We start from the raw sequence: 20,342 nt of genomic DNA, 5'->3' as shown, positions 1-20,342 counted from the left end.
ATTTTTACTTATTCCTAATTGTTCACCCTCCTAATTTTAACGTTTCCGAATTTTTACCCATTCCGTTTCTTTGGTTTCCGAATAAATACTATTCAGAGTTTTCGATTTCTGATTTATTCCTTTTTCCGAATTTTTGGTATTCCTATGTTTTACCATTATGTATTATAACCCATTCTGAAATTTTACCTTTCTTAAATTTTATCCGTTCCGAAAAATGAACGGGCCCCTTCATAGCGCGTAATTGATGATGCTAAAGTCGGGCCAAAAGTCGAGGTTCCTCACTTCTCTCGATTGCAACACGCTAAAAAAATCCCTCAATTGATTAAAAAAGAGTATCTAAAACTTTAACGTTTTTCGAATTCAGCGAAACATGTTTCGTCAATAGTTAGAGAGCAAAGCATCCTAAAAACAGGGTTTTCAGCCTCCTTTTCAAATGTCGACTTTATCCTGATCTCAGAAGGAGGTTGACGTTAGGCAAAAAATGAAAAAATTTACAGATATTTTTTCAATATTCTTAAATGCGATACATTTTTCAAAATTCTGAAATTAATAATTAGTTTTTACGGCAATCTATTCTCCGATGCTTTAGGTTAAGAACAAATTAAGATATGGAGCCCTCTGATAGTTCCACCTAGACTAGATTTTACATGCTGAACTACAAAATTCATTGGAATAAAATTGAAAAATGTTACATTTATTTAAAAAAAGGTTTGAAGTGTTTACAAAGCTCTGTAGTAAACCAGCAAGCAATATATTATTATAGCCACTTACTAATTTCGATAGAAGAAAATTCTAAATTTCTTGCATTAATATCTACAGAAGATTGCAATATTTGCAAAAGACTATAGTAAGCCAAGAAAGACCGGCGCACGGATTTAGTGAGCGACTTAGTAAAAATTGGTGCAGTTAGATTAGCAGACGAAAAAATAAACCCAACATGCGCCGCGTCGCGTTGAGGGTTACGACACACGTATTCCTTACACAAGCATACGACGTAAATGGAGAAATATTTATTCTGGGATGTTGAACTCGTTCGCACTATTTTATTTATTTAAATTACAATTGTACAGTACCCACGATTAGGTATAGTTTATAGATTATTATATACAAGCAGGAATATTATATTACGAGCTGAAACAGAAAAATGTGATTAAAATAAAAAGCTGGTCGGAATTGAACACGGGTCTCCAACACGGCAGCGTGGTGATAATCCATTCTGCTAAACTAGATAATGTGATCCAGAAATTTATCGCCCTTGTGAAGTAAATGCTAACACTCAAACTGATTTCCATTAAATTATTCATTAATTGTTCACAGTGATGGCATTTTAAAAATTCTAAGCACTATATCTTAACGTAATCAAATATGCTAATATCGAGGTTTAAAAATAATTTTTTGCTCTCTGTGTAAAATTTGTTTTTCAATTGTATCTTTTTGAATTATCCTAATTTAATCTCATAAGAATTTTTGCATAAAATCACATTGAGTGATTGGTAAATTTACGGAATTTCAGTAGAGCGTTAGTCGGCTGACATCATTTACTCTTGGCTGCACTCGGTCCAACGCTAGGCTCGCTTACTAAGTCACTAATATTCGAGAGCTATCTTCCAAATTTGTCTTACTCCATGAAACATAAAATAGAAATTGTCATAGTGTAATTCATATTCCTACAGACAATAGCAATTCTTCTTACAAATTGATGTCTTTTATGTTATTTAAGGTACTTATTACTTCCACTCTTTTTATATAATTTAATTATGTATGTACTAATTTATCCTATCTAGGATTTTACTTTAAAAAATACTAAGACTTCGTATTATCAATAGGAAAATTTCATATGAATATAGCATAGCTTACGATTATTGTATTAAAGTATACGAATTGTCGCCTTGGTCTCTCTAATGTAACCTAATTTAGTAGTTTTTCCAGTATAAAGTTTCTCAGTGTACGCAAAAAATATAGTTTTTAATATTTCTGACTTTAATCAGTGTTGGTGCGTGGCCTGGCAGAGTAGGACAAGAGGTAGACAAAAGTATTCTTTCGCTGACAATAGTAACTGCAGAAGAAAGCCGACTCCGTTACTATGGTCATGGAAAAGTTACTTTTCCCACCACTTGTCTTGCTAGCCAGCCCACGCGGCAATGCTGATTAGAGTCAGAAATATTCACGAAAGGGCAAGTGGTAGAAAAAAGTACCCTTTCGATGACAATATTAATTCCAGAAGCAAGCCGACTCCGTTACTATGGTCATCGAAAATGTACTTTGTCTACAACTTGTCCTGGTATGCCAGCCTACGTGCTAAGATTGGTTAAAGTCAGAAATATTCACATCAAGGCAAGTGGTAGTAAAATGTACCTTTTCGACGACCATAGTGATGGAGTCGGCTTGCTTCTGGAGTTATTATTGTCAGCGAGAGGGCACATTTTACTACCATTTGTCCTGCTGTGCCAGCCCACGCGCCAACACTGATTAGAGTCAGAAATATTCACAGAAAGGCAATTGGTAGTAAAAAGTACCCTTTCGATGAAAATGGTAACTCCAGAAACAAACCGGCTTCGTTACTATGGTCATGGAAAATATTCTTTTTCTACCATTTATCCTTCTGCGCCAGCCCACGCGCCACCACTAATTAAAGTCAGAAATATTCACAGCAAGGCAAGTGGTAGTAAAAAGTACCTTTTCTATGACCATTGAGACTGAGTCGGCTTGATTTTGGAGTTACCATTGTCATTGGAAGGGCTCTTTTTTCTACCACTTGTTCTGCCGTGCCAGACCCGCGCCAACACTGAATTAAGTCGGAAAAATATTCAAAACCACATTTTTAGCGTAAGAAGGATTTTTCATAAACTAAATTATTGAACAGTACTTGCATCCCAAACCTGCACATCAGAAGCCATTAAAGAACTTTTTATCTTCAAAAAATAAATTCACTGTAATTTTCCAGTTTTTCGGGGTCTTAACAAATTCCCGGTAATTTCCCGGTTTTTCCCGGTCAGCGGCCACTTATTATTATTATTATTATTATTATTATTATTATTATTATTATTTCATTTTCCCTCTTCAAATACATTTTTATCACCATGTATCTTAGATTGGTAATAATGTTTTATTTCGACGTAACAGTAAAAACCTTCTGGGGTGAAATTCGTTTGCGTACTGCCTCATTTATTTTACACGTAACAAACAACGTTGTCGGGTAGAAAAGTTCGATGATATTTCCATTCTCGAAATGTCGAGACGGTCGCATAAACACATTTTTATATGACACACGAATTGATATATTTTTTCCCCTGGACCCATCGAGATGTGGAACCACCACCCTTTGTTCTGGCAGCAAGCGTCGTCTTTCAACATTGGTATTCTAACGTCGCGACGCCTTCTTCCTTTTGCGATCTCCCTCGTGTTCTACTCGCTTTCCCCCTTTCTTTCACAGAAAATGTGGACTTTATTTAAAAATCTATTTAGACGCGACAGAAAAGCTTAATGTATCAATATTGATTCAATTAATCATAATAATTTTCGAATTCAATAGTTTACTTTGTCTTTGGAGAGTTGGAGGGGGGGGGGGGGGGGGGGGGGGGGGGGGGGGAGGTGTCACTGGATGTAACTTGAGAAACTTGTATAACATTGATAGTTCGGGTACAATTGTACTGTTCGATAAAAATTTAATTATACTGTTAAAAATTTAACTATTTTGTTAGAAAGGCATATTTTTTCCCGAAACATTGAACTAATTTGTTGAAAGTTGAACTAAATTGTTAAAAATTTATTCTTTTGTTAAATATTAATCTTCTTCGTTGAAAAATTAATTATACCACTTTTTAAAATTAATATTCTTGGTTAAAAAATCATCTTTTGGGTTGAATTCTTTTTTAGCATTTTTTTCTTAAAGATTCATCATTTTATTTGAAAATTCATTTACTTGGTTGGCAATTCTAAGAATTTTTAGGAAATTGTTTTTTTTAATTATTATCAAGAATTAGTATTTTGAACTGAAAGTCTAAGTATTTCATGTTAGGTTTCAAAATAATATTTGAAATAAAAAATTAATATTTTCGATTAAAAAAATTCAACAATTTGATTGAAGATTCATGTATTTTGTTGAAAATTCTTATTTTCTGGCAGAAATGTATCCTCTAATAATTTTTAGGGGAAAAATCAACCCAGAAAATAGTTCTTTTTAAATTAAAAAAAAAAATTTTTGTTGACTAGGTTCTTTTGATTCGACATAAAAGTATTTTTATATTCAAAGAAAAATTATTTGATTTTAATTTATAATTAAACTTTAATGGTAAAATGTAATTTTTGTATGTAATACTAATGTAAAATTTTGGAATTGCAGGAGTTTTTACTTTGAAACATTCACTTTAGTAGTATATTTTAATTGTTTCAAATTGAAACTTATTTCAATTAAAAATTTTTCAATTTTAATCACTATTTCCGGATGTTGAAAGCCTTTAATTGGAAATAATACTATTTTAATTCCTCTGAATTTTAAATAATGCAGTTTTAAAAATTGCAATCTGAAATTATTAAATTTTTAACGGTTTCAAATAGAAATAATACAATTTCAATGCATTTAAATTTCAAACAATCTAGTTTTCAAAATATTAATCTGAAATGATTCAATCTGGAATATCTTAAAAATATTCTATTTTCGAAATTTTAAGCGGAAATCTAAAAAAGTTAATAGTACGTATCAAATTGCAAAATCATGCCGTATACTAATTTGGTAGTAACAAAATTAGCAATGCAATTATTCTTTCATCTTCTTTTTGTTATCAGCTGAAGCTAATCAGTCTTTGAAATTAAATCTTTCTCTAAAAAATAGTCGTGTTATGCGAATCTCAAGCATTGATGTCGCTTTTCCTGAATGCCGATTGGGTAATTTGAAAAATTCGAAGGAAGTAATGTTGTCTAATTCACAAACATAATTGAGAATTGAGTTTCAGTGGAAGATCAGGGCAAAGAATATCACATTTGTGTGTATAATTAATATAACTGACACAAACTTAAGATTTGTTAATGGAAAGTTTTATTATTACATTTTCAGTTTTAATAAATAATTTTCAAACCAAGAAAAAGGGAATTTTAAACAAAACAGTTAAGTTTTCAACAAAACTGATAAATGTTCGATTAAAAAAAATTAATTCTCAACTAAAAATGTAATAATTGATGCTTTAAAAAAAAAAAATTTCAATAAAAAAAACTGTTAAATTAAAACAGACGAATTTTTATCAAAAGAACTGAATCTTTAACCAAGAAAGATTTTTTAATCAATAAAGAAAAGAGTCTTATCCAAAATGTTAAGTTTGTAAGTCATTAAGACGAATTTTTGAAAAAAATTGAATTTAAAACCGAAAAAGATGCATTTTCTACCAAAATAATTGAATTTTTTATTTAAAAACCCGAGTTTAAAAAAAATACATTTTCAAATTAAAAAGATAAATTTTCTACCAAAAGTGAAATAGCTACAAGTTTAAAGAATTTAATAAAGTGAAAAAATGGTGACATGGATAGTGAATTTACTGAAATTTCATCGCCATAATAAAAAACTTTTGTAAATCATATACAACTTTCTCAAATTATGCAAGATTTTCTGTAACATTCATTAAAAAATTGTTGGAAAATAAGCCGAGTTTTTTCCTAGTGAAAGGGCCATTAACCCGTGCAGAAATCGCCCGATTTCAAACGTAATACCGATCTGGCCCCGATCGGACTTCCCGATCTGGCCCTGATCGGTAGAACTCTGTGGCCCATATTTTGCCCGACCGGGCCAGACTGATTTCCTACTGAAACGCCATCTCCATGCGCTCGCAGAACTAGTGCTGTTTGATTTTTTATGGTAGTTCAGTGAAATTTGTATACATACTATCTATTTATAATATTCTAGCAATGATTAAAAATGCATAAGGCGAGTAAGCCATTTGTTCGGAACACCAAACACCAGTCAGTAGACCTCGAAACCTGTGCGAGGAAGATGAGAGTAAGTAAGTACACTCTGCGGGAAAATTGAAACCTAACCTCAAATAAATTAATAATTAATTAAATTGTTTTAGGTAAAATTAGTATATTTACCATTAGATGAGTCAAATATTAAATGATGAAATTGATCAAGTTCTTTTATTTTCAATTATTATTAAATATCTCAAGGTTTTTCGATTTAACGTGAATTCGAATTATCATATCTGTTGTCAAAAAATTAATTGGAGTATGCACAAAATTGTAATGTTTTTAAATTATAAGAGTAAAATATGTGTAACAATCGATTATGTTATTGAAACTTTGATTCTGTATTAATAATAAATTTATTACAGAAATACATTAAGGACAAGTTTTCATAACATTCCAGCAAGAGCTAGTTACTCAACTGCGCATGCGTCGGATTCGGCATCTAATTGGTTTCGCGTGAAGTTTAAGATGAAGAACAAAGTTTTTTTCTTTTTTATTATAAACAATGGCATTTCAACTTATAAAAACGTTTATTAGGTCGAAATTCATTAATAATAATAATAATAATTAATTAAATGCATATTCTGTAAATAATATTTAAAATAACCAGAAATATTTAATTCCAAAATTTTCATTTTTGTTTTAAAATTTGTTTGGTCTACATTTCTTCTTAACCGATTTAAAAAAATAAAACGATCTAATAAATGATAGCGCAATTTTTTGGCGAAAAAATTATCTACAACCACCTTCTCGAATTTTTCAAGAAGGAATGCAATTGACAGAAAATTGAATTTATTCACAGTAAAATGTTAATAAATCGTAAATCATAGGTTATTTCCCTTTGATTTTCTTTGGAAGCAATCGAAAATGTTCAGTTGTAGGGGATCTTTTTGCGAGAAAACTTTTTCTAATTTGTTAAAAAGTTTTATAGACAACATTTTTTTTCAAGAAATTAAAATTCTTATTTAAAATATTTCTGGTTATCATCCATTTTTTTCATAAAAAACAAAAATTTTCCTTGAAACTGATACCATCTACAATAATTTTATGTTTTTCAAAAGTATAATAAAAATTTTATATTCTGAAACCTTTTCTTTTCGTGCCTGTAGTACTTTAATTTTAACCTAAAATAACTTAATTGGAAATTCAAAATATTAAGGTGGCCTTCGAAAGGCGAGGACCATTCGATACTTTCGAGTTTACTTATAATAAATATCTATTCGTGAAATTCATGAATGGATTATAATGAGACTCATCGTGTACCGATCGGGCACCGATGGGGTACCGATCGGGTTTCCCAATCGGGTGTCCCGACCTGGCCCCGATCTGGGCGTGTGTTTCATCCGCGGCCTGGCCCCGACCAGGAATCCCGATCGGGACCTCACCTGGACTGGTCTGGCCCCGATCGGGACCAGACCGAGATTTCTGTACGGGAAGGCGCGAGTAGCGGGCACAATTTTTTATTAGAATTAAAATATTGGCAGAATTTCTTATAAATTCTTGTTATTTTTTTCATTTGTGATTATCAAGATGAAAAATGCGTAGATCGCAAAAATACTTTATTATTATATAAATCATTTTTAATTCAATACTTCTAAAATTAAGTAATTGATCATTCAAATCAATCAAATTCGTATGATAATCATTCCATTTTCTTTGCCTATTATTTCTAAAGTGTGAAGAAAGAAACGCGTGGAAAAATCATTCACCAACTTTGTAAGGGTGGCATCTCCTGTTCACTGGTCGGCTGGCCAATAAAAACTTTACAGCCCCGTAATGAATGCAAGAAATAATTATCTCATGAATACATTAGTTTTATTATCGCCCAACACGGAACGAACCTTAAAAGGCGGCAGTCGTGATCTTGACCCCGATTTTCACTGCCTTTGCTCTCATATTACTCTACGATTAGATTCGAAATTCTCTAATAACTTTCTCATTCACCTTTTTTTACATTTGTATTTTCAATAATATCATAACGCGTTTAAATATGCTCTGAAAACTCATTTTTACCTGCTTGACACCGTTAATTTTTCGAAAATTATTAAATTGTAGATTACGAGACTGAAATATTTTTATCTTTTTATTTTCGAGGGGGAAACATCTCTGGTAATCAGAGCAATTAAATCTCATGTGAGGTAATCCACTTGTAATTCACGGTAATCTAGATTTTAAAGTATTTTTAAAAATTATAAGGAATTATTAAGAGCTTTCAAAACTTTCAAGGGATTTTAAAGGATTTAAAATATTTTAGGGAATTTTGAAGGATTCCAAGGATTTTTTAAAATTAGTTTGATTAATTTGAAGGGAGTTTAAAGCGCTTGAAATATTTGAGGATAAAAAATGTTATCGAATTTCTGAAGATAAACGATTTTACAGGACCTATAAGATTTGAAAATATTCTAAAATATTTCACAGAATTTTATAAGGTTTCCAAAGATTTCAATCATTGTAAGGGGGGTTTAAAGCCCTGAAGGTAATTTATTAGATTTTTCAGGATTTCAGGAAATATAACTATATTTCATAGAATGTCACGGAATATTATAATATTTTAGTGAATTTCACGAATTTTCTTACGATTTCCTAAACCGTTGTTTCTTTATACTGAATTCTGTCATTTTAAAAGTACTCAGTTTATTTTTTAACCTGTTTTTAATTTACTTGATTCCTTTTTAAATTCAGCTTGATTTATTATGATTTTGATCCATCTCTTTTTATTTCCCTTAAATTCAGTCAAACTTTACTGAAATCAAGAGAGTTTTTCGATTAAAACAAAATTGCCCAATTCATTTGAATTATTTTAAATTGTTCTGTAGTCATTAGCCACTGTTTTTGTTAGAAATTAGTATCACTCTAATGATTGGATGAAATTTAAAAATATTTTTGGAATTCACCCTGAATTCTTTTAAATTTTTTGAAATTTTCTCTAATTTTTTAATTCACTTGAATTCTTCTAAGTCTACTCAATTCTACCTATTTTAGTGAATTTTTAAAATATTTTTAATAGTTTTTATTTAATAGACCCTAAAGTCCCTTAAACTTACCTTAAAGTGTCAGGCATTTCGTAAACATTTTTTAATTGCATTGAATTTTTCGAAACTCTTTTCAAATTTCCTGGATTCAATGAAGCTTTGTTATATTCTGAAATTGTTTTCAATTCATCTGAATTTGAAGAAAAATCATCTTTAACTATTATGAATTTCATCGACTCCTTCCCGCTTACCTTACATTCCTCTAAATTCATTCAAATTTGACCAAAATCAATATTTTTTTTTTATTTTAAAGTTTTTTCAAATTAATTTAAATTCTTTGAAATTTAGCTTGAATTCTTTTGAAGTATTATGACTTTATCCTGAATTTTTAGCCTTTGAGCACGAAAAAAATACCCTATGAGCGTGACAGAAAGTATTTTGGTCCCTATATCTTATCGCATTCGGACTGAGAGGCCTGAAGTAATCAAGTTCTAATCCACTTGCGATCCATAGAACTTGGAGTAATCCCCTTTAATCCAACGTAATGTACTTGTATTCCACATAATTTGAATAAATCCACAAGTAAGACGAAATATTTCAAAGCAATCAACTTGTAATCCATATGATTCGGAGTAATCCACTTGTATTATGGTCAATCCACAGTAATAAATTTACAAGCCAGATAATTGGGAGTAATCCAGGGTAACGCAAAATATAGATTAACGCACTTTTAATTTATCTGATTAGAAGTAATCTTAGCGTAATCCGCGGTGATCTAGCGTAATTCAGAGAAACTCGCTTGTAATTCACATAATTCAATGAAACAAACTTTTTGAGACGAAGTATTTTAGAGTAATTCACTTTTAATCTGTATAATTCGGAGTTATCCACTCGTATTCCACTTAATGTCCTGTAAGTTGACTTGTAATCCACCTGACTCAGAATAATCTACTTGTAGTTCATAGCAATCCACTTATAACTTACTTGCACTCCATCTAACGAGCGCAATCCAAAGTAATGAACTTATAATCCATGTGATTCGAAAAAATACGCTTGTAATCTGGCGCAATCTAGTAGAAAAATCATCTACTTTTAGTCTATGTAATCTGGCGTAATTACTGGTAATTCAACGTAATGAACTTACAACTTATCGTATTCTACTTTTAATCCCCTAATATCTAGAGAAATTTACTTTGTCATCCATATAAGCCCGCGTGATCTACTTGTAAAACCAGGTAATCCTCTTTTAATCCAGAGTAATCCACTAGTAATCAACTTATAAACTACTTGTAATCTAGAGCACACGGAGCAATTGAGGTATTCTAATGTATTAAATTATAATCCAGAGTAATACAGGTAATTTATAATAATTTAAAAATAAAGTATTCCAAATACTTTGCAAATAGTTGGTTGAAAACTCATATTTTTCGGTGAAAATCAATTTTCTTCGTTAAAAATTTAACTACTTCGTTAAAAGTTGAACAGCGATATTAAAATAGCATTTTTTGATTGGACATGTTTTACTTTTGTTCGGCATTCATCTCGTAAATTGAAAATTTGTTTAAAATATTTTTGATTTTTGGGTAGAAAATTACTTTTGTTCGGCATTCATCTCTTAAATTGAAAATTGGTTTAAAATATCCTTGATTTTTGGTTAAAAATTAATTTTTTTAAATGAAAATTGAATTATTTCAGTTGAAGATTCATCATTTTAATTTTCTTTTGTTGAAAATTTCGCCTTTTTCTGTTGGAAATTAAACTTCTTGGTTGAAAACTCATGTTTTTGATTGAATTGTCCGAAAAATCAACTTTTTTGCAAAGTTGTTTGTTTTTTGTAGAAATATAATTTTATTAGCTGAAAATTAATTTTTCTTAGAAAAAAATTAAATTGGTTAAAAATCAAACTATTTTTCAAAAAATTGTTTCATTTTTGTTAATATTATTTTTTTTGTCAAAAATGGAACTATTTGATAAAACATCCATCTGTTTTTGTTGAAAATTCAAATACTTCGTTGATAATTTATGTATTTTATTGCTAATTCATATTTTGTGGCTAGAAAATTATTCTTCTCTTCTCTGGAAAATTCTTTTTGTTTTGTTGAAGATACGTAATTTTAGTTGGAAATTAATCTCTTTAAAAATTTAATCATTTTACTACAAAATTCATTTTTATTTTCATTGAGAATTAATTTTATTCACTAACAACTTATTACATTTTTAGTTAAAAATTGATACTTTATGTAGAAAACTGATCTTTTCTGATTGAAAACTTATGTATATCGTAGAAAATTCGCCATTTTTTTGTTGAATTCAACTGCTTTTAATACAAAATAAAAATATTTTTCTGTTGAAATATTGACTATTACATGCTGGTTTAAAAATGCATTTGTTTTTGTTGAAAAATCAACTACTTGTTTAAATTTGAACTATTTTGTGAAAATGTATTTTTGTTTGCCTCAAGATTCGTCGTTTTAGTTGAAAATTCAACTGTTTTTACTAAAAATTTAAATATTTTTCTGTTCAAAATATTCACTATTATATGTTTCTTTGACAATTTATGTATTTTTTAAATCAACTACTTGGTTTAAAGATTAAATATTTGGTAAAAAAATTGATTTTTTTCGGGAAAGTTTCATCGTTTCACTTGGAAACTTATCTATATGATTGTAAATTAACTTTTTTTTTGCTATTTTATATTTTTGGTTTGTAAATTCAACTGCTTGGTTGAAAATGAACTTTTCATTTGAATAATTGTATTTTTGGTTGACAAATAAACTATTTTTGTAGAAATATTGGTTAACTTCGTCTTTGGTTTAGAAAGTCATTATTTATGGTAGAAAAGTTATCTTTGTGGGTTATAAATTTGATTATATGTGGTTATAACAATCTTCTTATTCCAAAATTCTGGGGTTTGGAAAAAATTCAACTATTTTGTTAAAAGTTCGTCTTTTGTTAGAAAATTAATTTTCTTGATAAAAATTCTGCTGTTTGGTCAAAAGTTAAACTATTTTGTTGAGAATTCGTCAATTTGGATTTAAAATTAATCTTTATGGTAAAAAAGGCATCTTTATTTGTTCAAAATCTATCTGTCTTGACTGAAAATAGACTTGTTTTGTAAAAAATTGAACTTCAGGGTTGAAAATTTAAATTTCTTAAAAAAAATCCATCTTTTTGGCATGAAAATTCAACTACTTGGATTAAATACAAGAACTATTTTTTTGTGCCTACATTATTGGTCTTAATGTATCGACATGGAAATAAATTTTATTTTTCTGGTCAGGGTCACGTAATATGTGGATGCTCCACTAAGCTTTCCACCCCTGTTTTTCTGAATTTCGAATTATGTAGTAGAATGAAAGATCGACTTATTACCCAATGAGAATGAAAATCATAATCAGACTATTTTTCTGTTCGCATAGTTGAGCCCCTACTATAATTTCCCAGGAGTTCGGAACGTATTCCTTGTTGTCATGCAGGTGGATAATATATCATTGCGCAGTTTATCACAACTGCAACGGAGTGGTCAATGGCAGGGGACGCATTTACTTTTGGGGTTCGTTTAGCGATATCAGCGGAAACCCTTTATGTGAATACTGGCTCTGCAGCTACGGTGGGTGGAGGTGGCTGCCAGGAAGTGATTGATCGTCGCGTCTTTTCCCGACACCCTCGAGCTTCTCAGAGTGGTTAAAGGGGTGAGCGGGGGTGGAAACCCTTTCACGCTCTCGCGGATCAGTCACAGGATCACGTTCAAACCAACCAAGCTACACGGGACATGCATCACCCTGCCATCCTTCCTCTTTTTCCTTTTTCTTCCTCACTCTTGTACTCTCTTGTCATCCACCAAGCTGAAATTCACACCCTTTCTTTCCGCGACATTGCGAAACGGATCTTGCGATTTAAAAAGAATGGCGTTTCAATAATACAAGATTTCTAATCTCTAAATTTCCAATCTTTGATCTTTCCATTTAAAAGGCTATTTATAAACTACGTTGGATTACCTGATGGCAGTAACTACACTGTTAAAAATGTTTGCAATTTTAGTATACATTTATAAATAAATTTAAAAAACTCAGAATACGAAATCGCCGTTAAGAGACTATGTATATTAAATATCATATACCGCATATTGACCATTTATTAGAAAAGACAGATTTTTGCACTTTACATAAATTAATAATAATTTTTGCAGTAATTTTCAATTGTAAATAATAAAACATACACAGAAAACCGCTGGTATTAAATTTGTTGCAGCTCAAATTTCATTGGTCTCCTAATGAGAATTTCAACGAAGTTTCAGTCTCAAATTTATTCATCTGAACGTAGTTGCACATCTGGGCATCTAGGAGAATGTATCATTTCGAGACTGAATTTTGGCTTATGCTGAGAGTTGTTGAGTCCTGAACCACGCTATCAGCCACCTGGACACCTGTCAAATCAACTATTCGTTTTACGATATTAGACTAAATAATTGTTAATAAGGAAACTAATTGGAATAATATTTACCTAATTTTCAACTCTTTTCCATTTAACAGTGCGTGATATCCGACTAATGCTACTTCCAAACGTTGGTTAGCCATGGCCGCCGATATTTAAAATAAAGCCGGGATGTGTAGAAAAAGTCATGACCGTCTACATATGCAATTAGGTATTTTCACTTCAACCACTAGCTAACTTCACTTCGTTGAATGCAAAAAATCTAAAGGAAATTTCTTCGAACGCCCAGGCATCATTTTCGACACAGACGGTCACGACTTAGTTTTTACATGCCTGCTTTGTTGGTTCGAATGTCATGTAGGTTTTGAATTACCTAAGATTTGGAAATTATACCACGCCAAATACAATATTTGTTTCCAAACACTAATAAGCACTGGTAATTGGGAGGAAATTCAAAGTTAGGTAATTATTATTATAACTTACCTGCTTATCAACATCTATTTCACCCAAATAACGCTCGACAAAATCATCTTGGTAGGTGACTGACAGTTTGTAGACAACACTTCATGTTGCACTAAATGAGAAAAAAACAGTCTCTAAATTATGATTTTCCTCTAGATTCTCATAATGAATCTGTGTCGCATGGAGAATAGATATAAGGAGACCAATCTGTAATGCATGTACTTCACCAAAAACGGCCACTTTTCTGTTGCCAGAAGTACGCACTCACACATGTGTAAAATCACACTTATGCATATTTTAAAACTTTCCGAGCGTGGCGTGCCAACCGCACTTAAAAAAAATATGGCCGCCTCCATTGTTTTTTGACAGGTCGCTTGAACAAACAAATAATTGATAATCAGGCAGGATTTTGTGAAATGTTTGTAGAATAAAAAATTATTGGTCATGTAAGAGGTAGGTAGTATGTTTATGAAAATATCAAATTACTTTTACCAACACTATGCGTGTGACAGGTATTTGACGTGTTCGTGACAAAAACAATAAACATGCAACTTACATCACTCTGAAAGTTTTGTATACTATACACTTGAAACCACCCTTATTGGAAACTTTCGTTTTTATATAGCGATTTTTAATTTTAAAATCCGTGCCTTTATTTACAAACTATTAATTGTTCAATCATTATTTATATAGATTTGACTCACGTTCACATCGGCGGCCATATTTTTTAAAGTGCGGTTGGCACGCCACGCTCGGGAAGTTTTGAACTATACGTAAGTGTGATTTTGCACATGTGTGTGTGCGTACTTCTAGCAACAGAAAAGTGTTCATTTTCAGTTCCACTAGTCTGGTCTCCTTATGTCTATTCTCCATGCTGTGTGGCTCAAATTTGTTGCAACTCAATTGAACATCGATTTTGGTGTACTTTGGAGGATCGGTGATCTTCTGTCCACAATTTTTCCTTAAATAAACATAAATGTCACTGGTTTTTAAGTGTAAAATTTCAGATAAGATAATAATTAAGAAACCTAACCCCCAAGAACATGTACTCAGCAAATTATAGAGAAAATTCTACCCGTACGTTGCACTCTAATTAAAAGTAAGTATTTAGTTGACGAATTTAAGGTTATTACTTTATTTTTTAATAGTTGATAAGAATGAAAGGAATCATAGAACTTGGTATTTTTACACACTCTGTTTTACTGACTTTAATATACACGTATATTAAATTTACATTAGATTTGTACATTCTCATTCATGAGAGTGTAATGTAATCGTTCAAATTTTCGATCTCTGGTTTTTAACGGATCTTTACGTTTCAGTACTCACAGAATCCGAAAATCATAAAAATTTTCCGCTGTCTTTGTATGTCTGCCTGTATGTATGTATGGTTACCTGAATGTCGTAGACATACTCAATTTTGAAGGATTTGTCCAATCGAGTCAGCCTTTGATACACTTCTTAATATTTCCAAAATAAAGATTAGTTTCGTTAAGCAGATATTTCCAAGCAATATTAAAAAAATGTAGAGCACTTTCAAAATTTGAATTTTTAAAACATTTTAGAAATGTTTAATGACGTTTAGGGGTGGGTGGGGGTCTGCCGAAGTATCATTATCACGCAGGGAGGGGAGGGGGGGGGGTCAGCAGTTCCTGAAAAATTTATCACGTATTTTATGAATGGCCTCTAATGATATTTCTGAATTTGATAAAAATTCAACAAGTTATTCAACAAGTTATGCATTTTTTTTAAGAGATCCGTAAGCTTAAAACGTTGTTTTGAATAGATTTATACAAGATTTACAAATTATCTCGCTGAAGTTTTTCAATTGCACAACAATTATCGAGCGCAGAGCGTGAGTTTCATACTGAAAAGGTAATCGTCAAAGCCGAAGGTGCTTTGAGAACCTAATTAAAAAATAAATCGAAAAAAATTTCAGTTGCAATTTGTGTCTGTAATTCCTCAGAAGTTTGAAATTTAATTTATATTATTCATAATGCTTGAAAAAATGTAGTTAAAGTGTACACATTATACGTACTAAAAGGAGCGCGAAAGCGTACCCGCGTGGGCTTAGGACGATTTCAGGGTACCGCAGCCTGCTTGATCCCTCGGCGACCCTTTTCTATTGTTCAGCGCTGGACTTGGTCTCGAAGCTGGACGGTTCTCAACCGGCGGCTTCTGCATTATGTTAAATGAGATATTTAAACGGAATATAGTGTATGAACTCCTACAATGGAGGTCAAGTTGAAGGCGCGCACAGAGGGAAGAAATGCACTTTTTTCTTTTAAAAATGTCCAGTGACTTCAATTTTTGTCCGATTTTAAATTTTTCTGTTTTAAATGAAAATAAATTAAATTCCAAAGAGATTGTCGCTTCAAAGTTTTGTTTCCCCTATTTTTAAAATAATAATTTTGTCATTTAAAGTATGGAGAAACTTAAATTGTGTACATAACAATTTCTTACGCTTTAATAACTGATTACAACACTAATTGAAAAATTGATAATAATCATTGTTGTAAACAATTCTGGTAGCCGTCCTGGCGAGTAAAGGAAATTATAATTTAAAAAAATCTTAAATTTCATATATTTTGCCACAAAAAATTTTCATAACAATGGTTATCATAAAATTTTTAATTTGATTTAAAATTTGTCTTTTTTGGTAAAAAATTATTTTTATTTTGTTTGAAAATGATTTCTTTATATAAATCAATTGAAATAAAGAATTTTTTTACCAAAAAGGCAAATTATTAAAAAAAAACTACAAACTATAAAAAAGTATACAAATGGTTAAAAACTTCTGCACATCATAAAAAAAGAAACCCGCACGTATCGTTAACAATTAGACTCCATGCATACTTAATTTAGTACAAATAGTATTAAAAGTTATTTAAATAACGTAAGTTACTTTTTTCTTTAAGTAACGTACGTTACAGTGCATCGCAGTTGCCTAAATATTTTAACACGGCAACGCGCCTTCAACTCGACCTCCATGGTAGGGCGAAACAGAATTCATACACTATACAGTATACAGTATACACGGTTTAAATGTCCCCTGTGACATAATGCAGAAGCCGCCGGTTGAGAGCCGTCCAGCTTCGAGACCGAGTCCAGCGCTGAACAATAGAAAAGGTTCGCCGAGGGATCAAGCAGGCTGCGGTAGGCCCTGATCGTATTAGGCCCCCGCGCGTTCCAAGCGCGCTCAAACTTTGCGTATTGCATCGTGCGCGTAGCGCGCGATGAGACTGTGTCCGCGCAGCGGGCAAATTTTTTTAACAGTGTACGCTGTGAATCTCGAGTTGGGAAGATTTTCGAGCGCGGATAGCACGCAGATGGGACATTATCTGCGACGTACGACTGGTTGACGTGAACTGTCGAAAACGCGGCTAAACTCGGGAGGTGGTTTGTCTGCAGTTTTCCTCTCCCCTGGCCAAACTTCCTGGCAAATGCGAGTACTTCTAATAAAGTCGGATCCAGCTGCGGATTATCGCTGGTTTTGATTAAATTCATACAGTGATTAAGCCCACCAGAGTAAAAGAAAAATAGTAAAATAGTCAAAGAATGTCTGGCGGTATATGTAGTCATGATAGAGGACTTAAATGATACCTTGGCCGCGAGGGCGACTCGTATACAGAACTCTGTTTAAATTAAGTTTTAAAATAAAAAGGCAATGCAAGGTGTCTAAAAAGGTTGGACCGCAATTTTGTTTTTTCGACAAGACTAAAGTTGTGCTGAATTTCTATAGACTTTTGCTACATTGGGAATGGTTAAATTGCAAAACGTAACCTGGTGACAAAAATCCGAACTAGAAATAATAGGTACGATCACGAAGTACAAGGAGACCGCACTTCATGTATTTCGACTGGCGCCAGTTCGCGATCGCCTGTCCTCGTAGTTTTATGCCTTCCCAGATTAGAGCGCCCCTTCAGTGAAAATATAAAATTAGAAATTGTCGTCCGCTATGGAGTGTCCTATGTGTTTATAGGTTAAGATTTAGATGGAATTTACATATTATACAGTGAAAAAACACATTTTTTGACATAAATATAAAAAAAAAATAAATAGAAAAAAACAATTAGTGTTCTATTTATTGTAATTTTCAAAAGATGATAAACTTAAGTGGACATATTTTGAAGCAAAAATGAACTATAAGTTAATTTTATTATATTATAAATGAGATATTTACTATTTAAAATCTGATCTAAAAGTTTGGTTAGAATTCATATTTAAATTCCAATTCGCCTATTACATATTCATATTCTTTACATTATCTGGATATAATTTGTCATCACATACATTATTTTGAGTTTTGCTTATGCTCGCAATGAATTGAAACTTACATGAAATAGTAAAATAATTTCTTTTTGAACCTATTGGACAAAAGTGTGTTTTTTCACTGTATAAGATGGAAAATTGATCTAAAACTATTTGTTTTTGATGAAAAATGTTTTTAGTATTTAATTATTGTTTTCTACTTTACAAAGCAATCGCAAAAATACTTTTATGCAAAATTTAAAATACATCTTTAAAATTGTACCCACTCTTTCTAGTTCTAGTTTTCGTCACCAGATGGCGAAATGGTAGACCACCATTCTAAATTGTGCTGCAAAATTTTTTTTTCGAAAAAATCAGAATTAGTGCTGAATTGTTCTAGGTTTGGGCTAAACTGAATGATTTTTTGAAAAAAATTACAATTTAAGATAAAATTTAAAAAATAACTTTCTTAGGTTCCCACAAACTAAAATGCAAAAATGAGAATTTTTTACTCGTAACCCAATTTGAAACTCGCGATGTAAATGCGATTTAGGCGGCCATCGAGAGACAACGAAGTTGTCAATCCTTCAACTGACGACATTATAGTGGTCGATTCGCGTACTTTTCCCACTGTGGGAAAAGTAAACCAAACCTAAGCCAAAAGGACGGTTTTGCTGAAAATGCTTGAATTTTTAACTAAATAGGTACATTTTCTAGAAAAACGGTTAATTTTCTATCAAAAAGACCAATTTTTAACCAAATCGTTACAATATCGACCAACGAGATGAATTTTCAACTAATGTGATGAATCTGTAACTGAAATAATGAAATATAAGGTTAATTAAAATTTCATCCAAAAAAGACGAATTTTTAACAAAAAATTTTCATTTCCAACCATGTATATGAAGTTTTACTCATATAAAGACTTTTTAACTTAGTCAGTTAAATTTGACATAAAAAAATTTTAACAAAAAAAGAAATTTTAACAAAATAATGAATTTTTTACAATGTATCTCAATTTTTAATAGCTTAAATAATTTTATGTCAATGGTTTACTGCCTACTGCTCAAGAAGAATAATAAGTTCGGATCCGCGGGAAATTGAACCGCGGTCTTTCAGATTGCAATTCTCTTACCCACTGAGATGCTGATTAGTTGAATTTTTAACTAAATAGATTTTCCACCAGAAACGAAGAATTTTTTTCAAATCAGTTAGATTTTAACGAAACAAATTAAATTTTTTACAAAATATTGATTTTTCTAAACTGCAATAATGAAATCAATAATTTAATTTTTTCGAACATGAATCTTCAACCAAAAAAATTAATGTGTGACAAATTAGTTCAAACTTGAGGCAAGTCGTTGAAATTTCAATCAAAAAAGGTAAATTTTCGACAAAATATGTGATACTGAATATTTTAACAAAATTTGTAAGAATTTTAAATAAGAAACGAAAAGATGTCTTCCAAATTGTTGAAATTTTAAAAGAAAATGATAAATTTTCAAAAAAGCAGTTGGTTTTTTAACCAAAAAGAATGACTAAAAAGAACTGTTGAATCTTCAACAAAATAATACAATTTTTAAACAAGAGAGATAAATGCTAAGGCAAAAATATAATAGTAAACTTTTCAAAAAAATAAATGAACTTTGAACCGAAAACAGTTTGCCTTTCTTATAATGGATTCTATTAATTCAGTTCACGGAACTTCAGTGCATTGTCAGACTACCCAAAAGCAATGGAGTTGTGTTGATAGAGGATTACATTTTAATATTCATTTTTATTAATATTTATATTGCATAATACTAATTTTAATGTTAACATTGATATATTAGTCTGAATTTATTAATAGTACGGAATTAAATGTTTAAAATTAATACATAATAACATTGAATTGTTTTTTTTTAATTTTGCCGCATACATGTTTTTAAATTTGCTAGATTTGGTAAAGTTTTTTTTTAAATTAACAGAGTCTCTATACATCAGATACCTAATTCCTTCCGGTCGAGTGTTAACTCTTTATCTTATCCATTTAGAAGTTCCATTTTCCCCGACCCAGCCTGTCATTTTCAAATTGACGAGTTGTATCACATCGACATGTCATTGATATCAAGTTTCTCGAGCCATTTTTCCACTTATTTGTAATTTCTAAAAGGGGTTTGCTCTTCCGACTAACATTTCCAAGGAACCGAATGACTTTCGCGATTAAAGTCTATTAACGAAACTTTCCTCAGTTTTACTTTTTGATAAACAGAAATATTTTCTTTTACATTA

The sequence above is a fragment of the Belonocnema kinseyi genome, chromosome 8 (assembly GCF_010883055.1).
Source record: "Belonocnema kinseyi isolate 2016_QV_RU_SX_M_011 chromosome 8, B_treatae_v1, whole genome shotgun sequence".
NCBI lineage: Eukaryota > Metazoa > Arthropoda > Insecta > Hymenoptera > Cynipidae > Belonocnema > Belonocnema kinseyi.
This window is presented reverse-complemented; position numbering follows the sequence as displayed.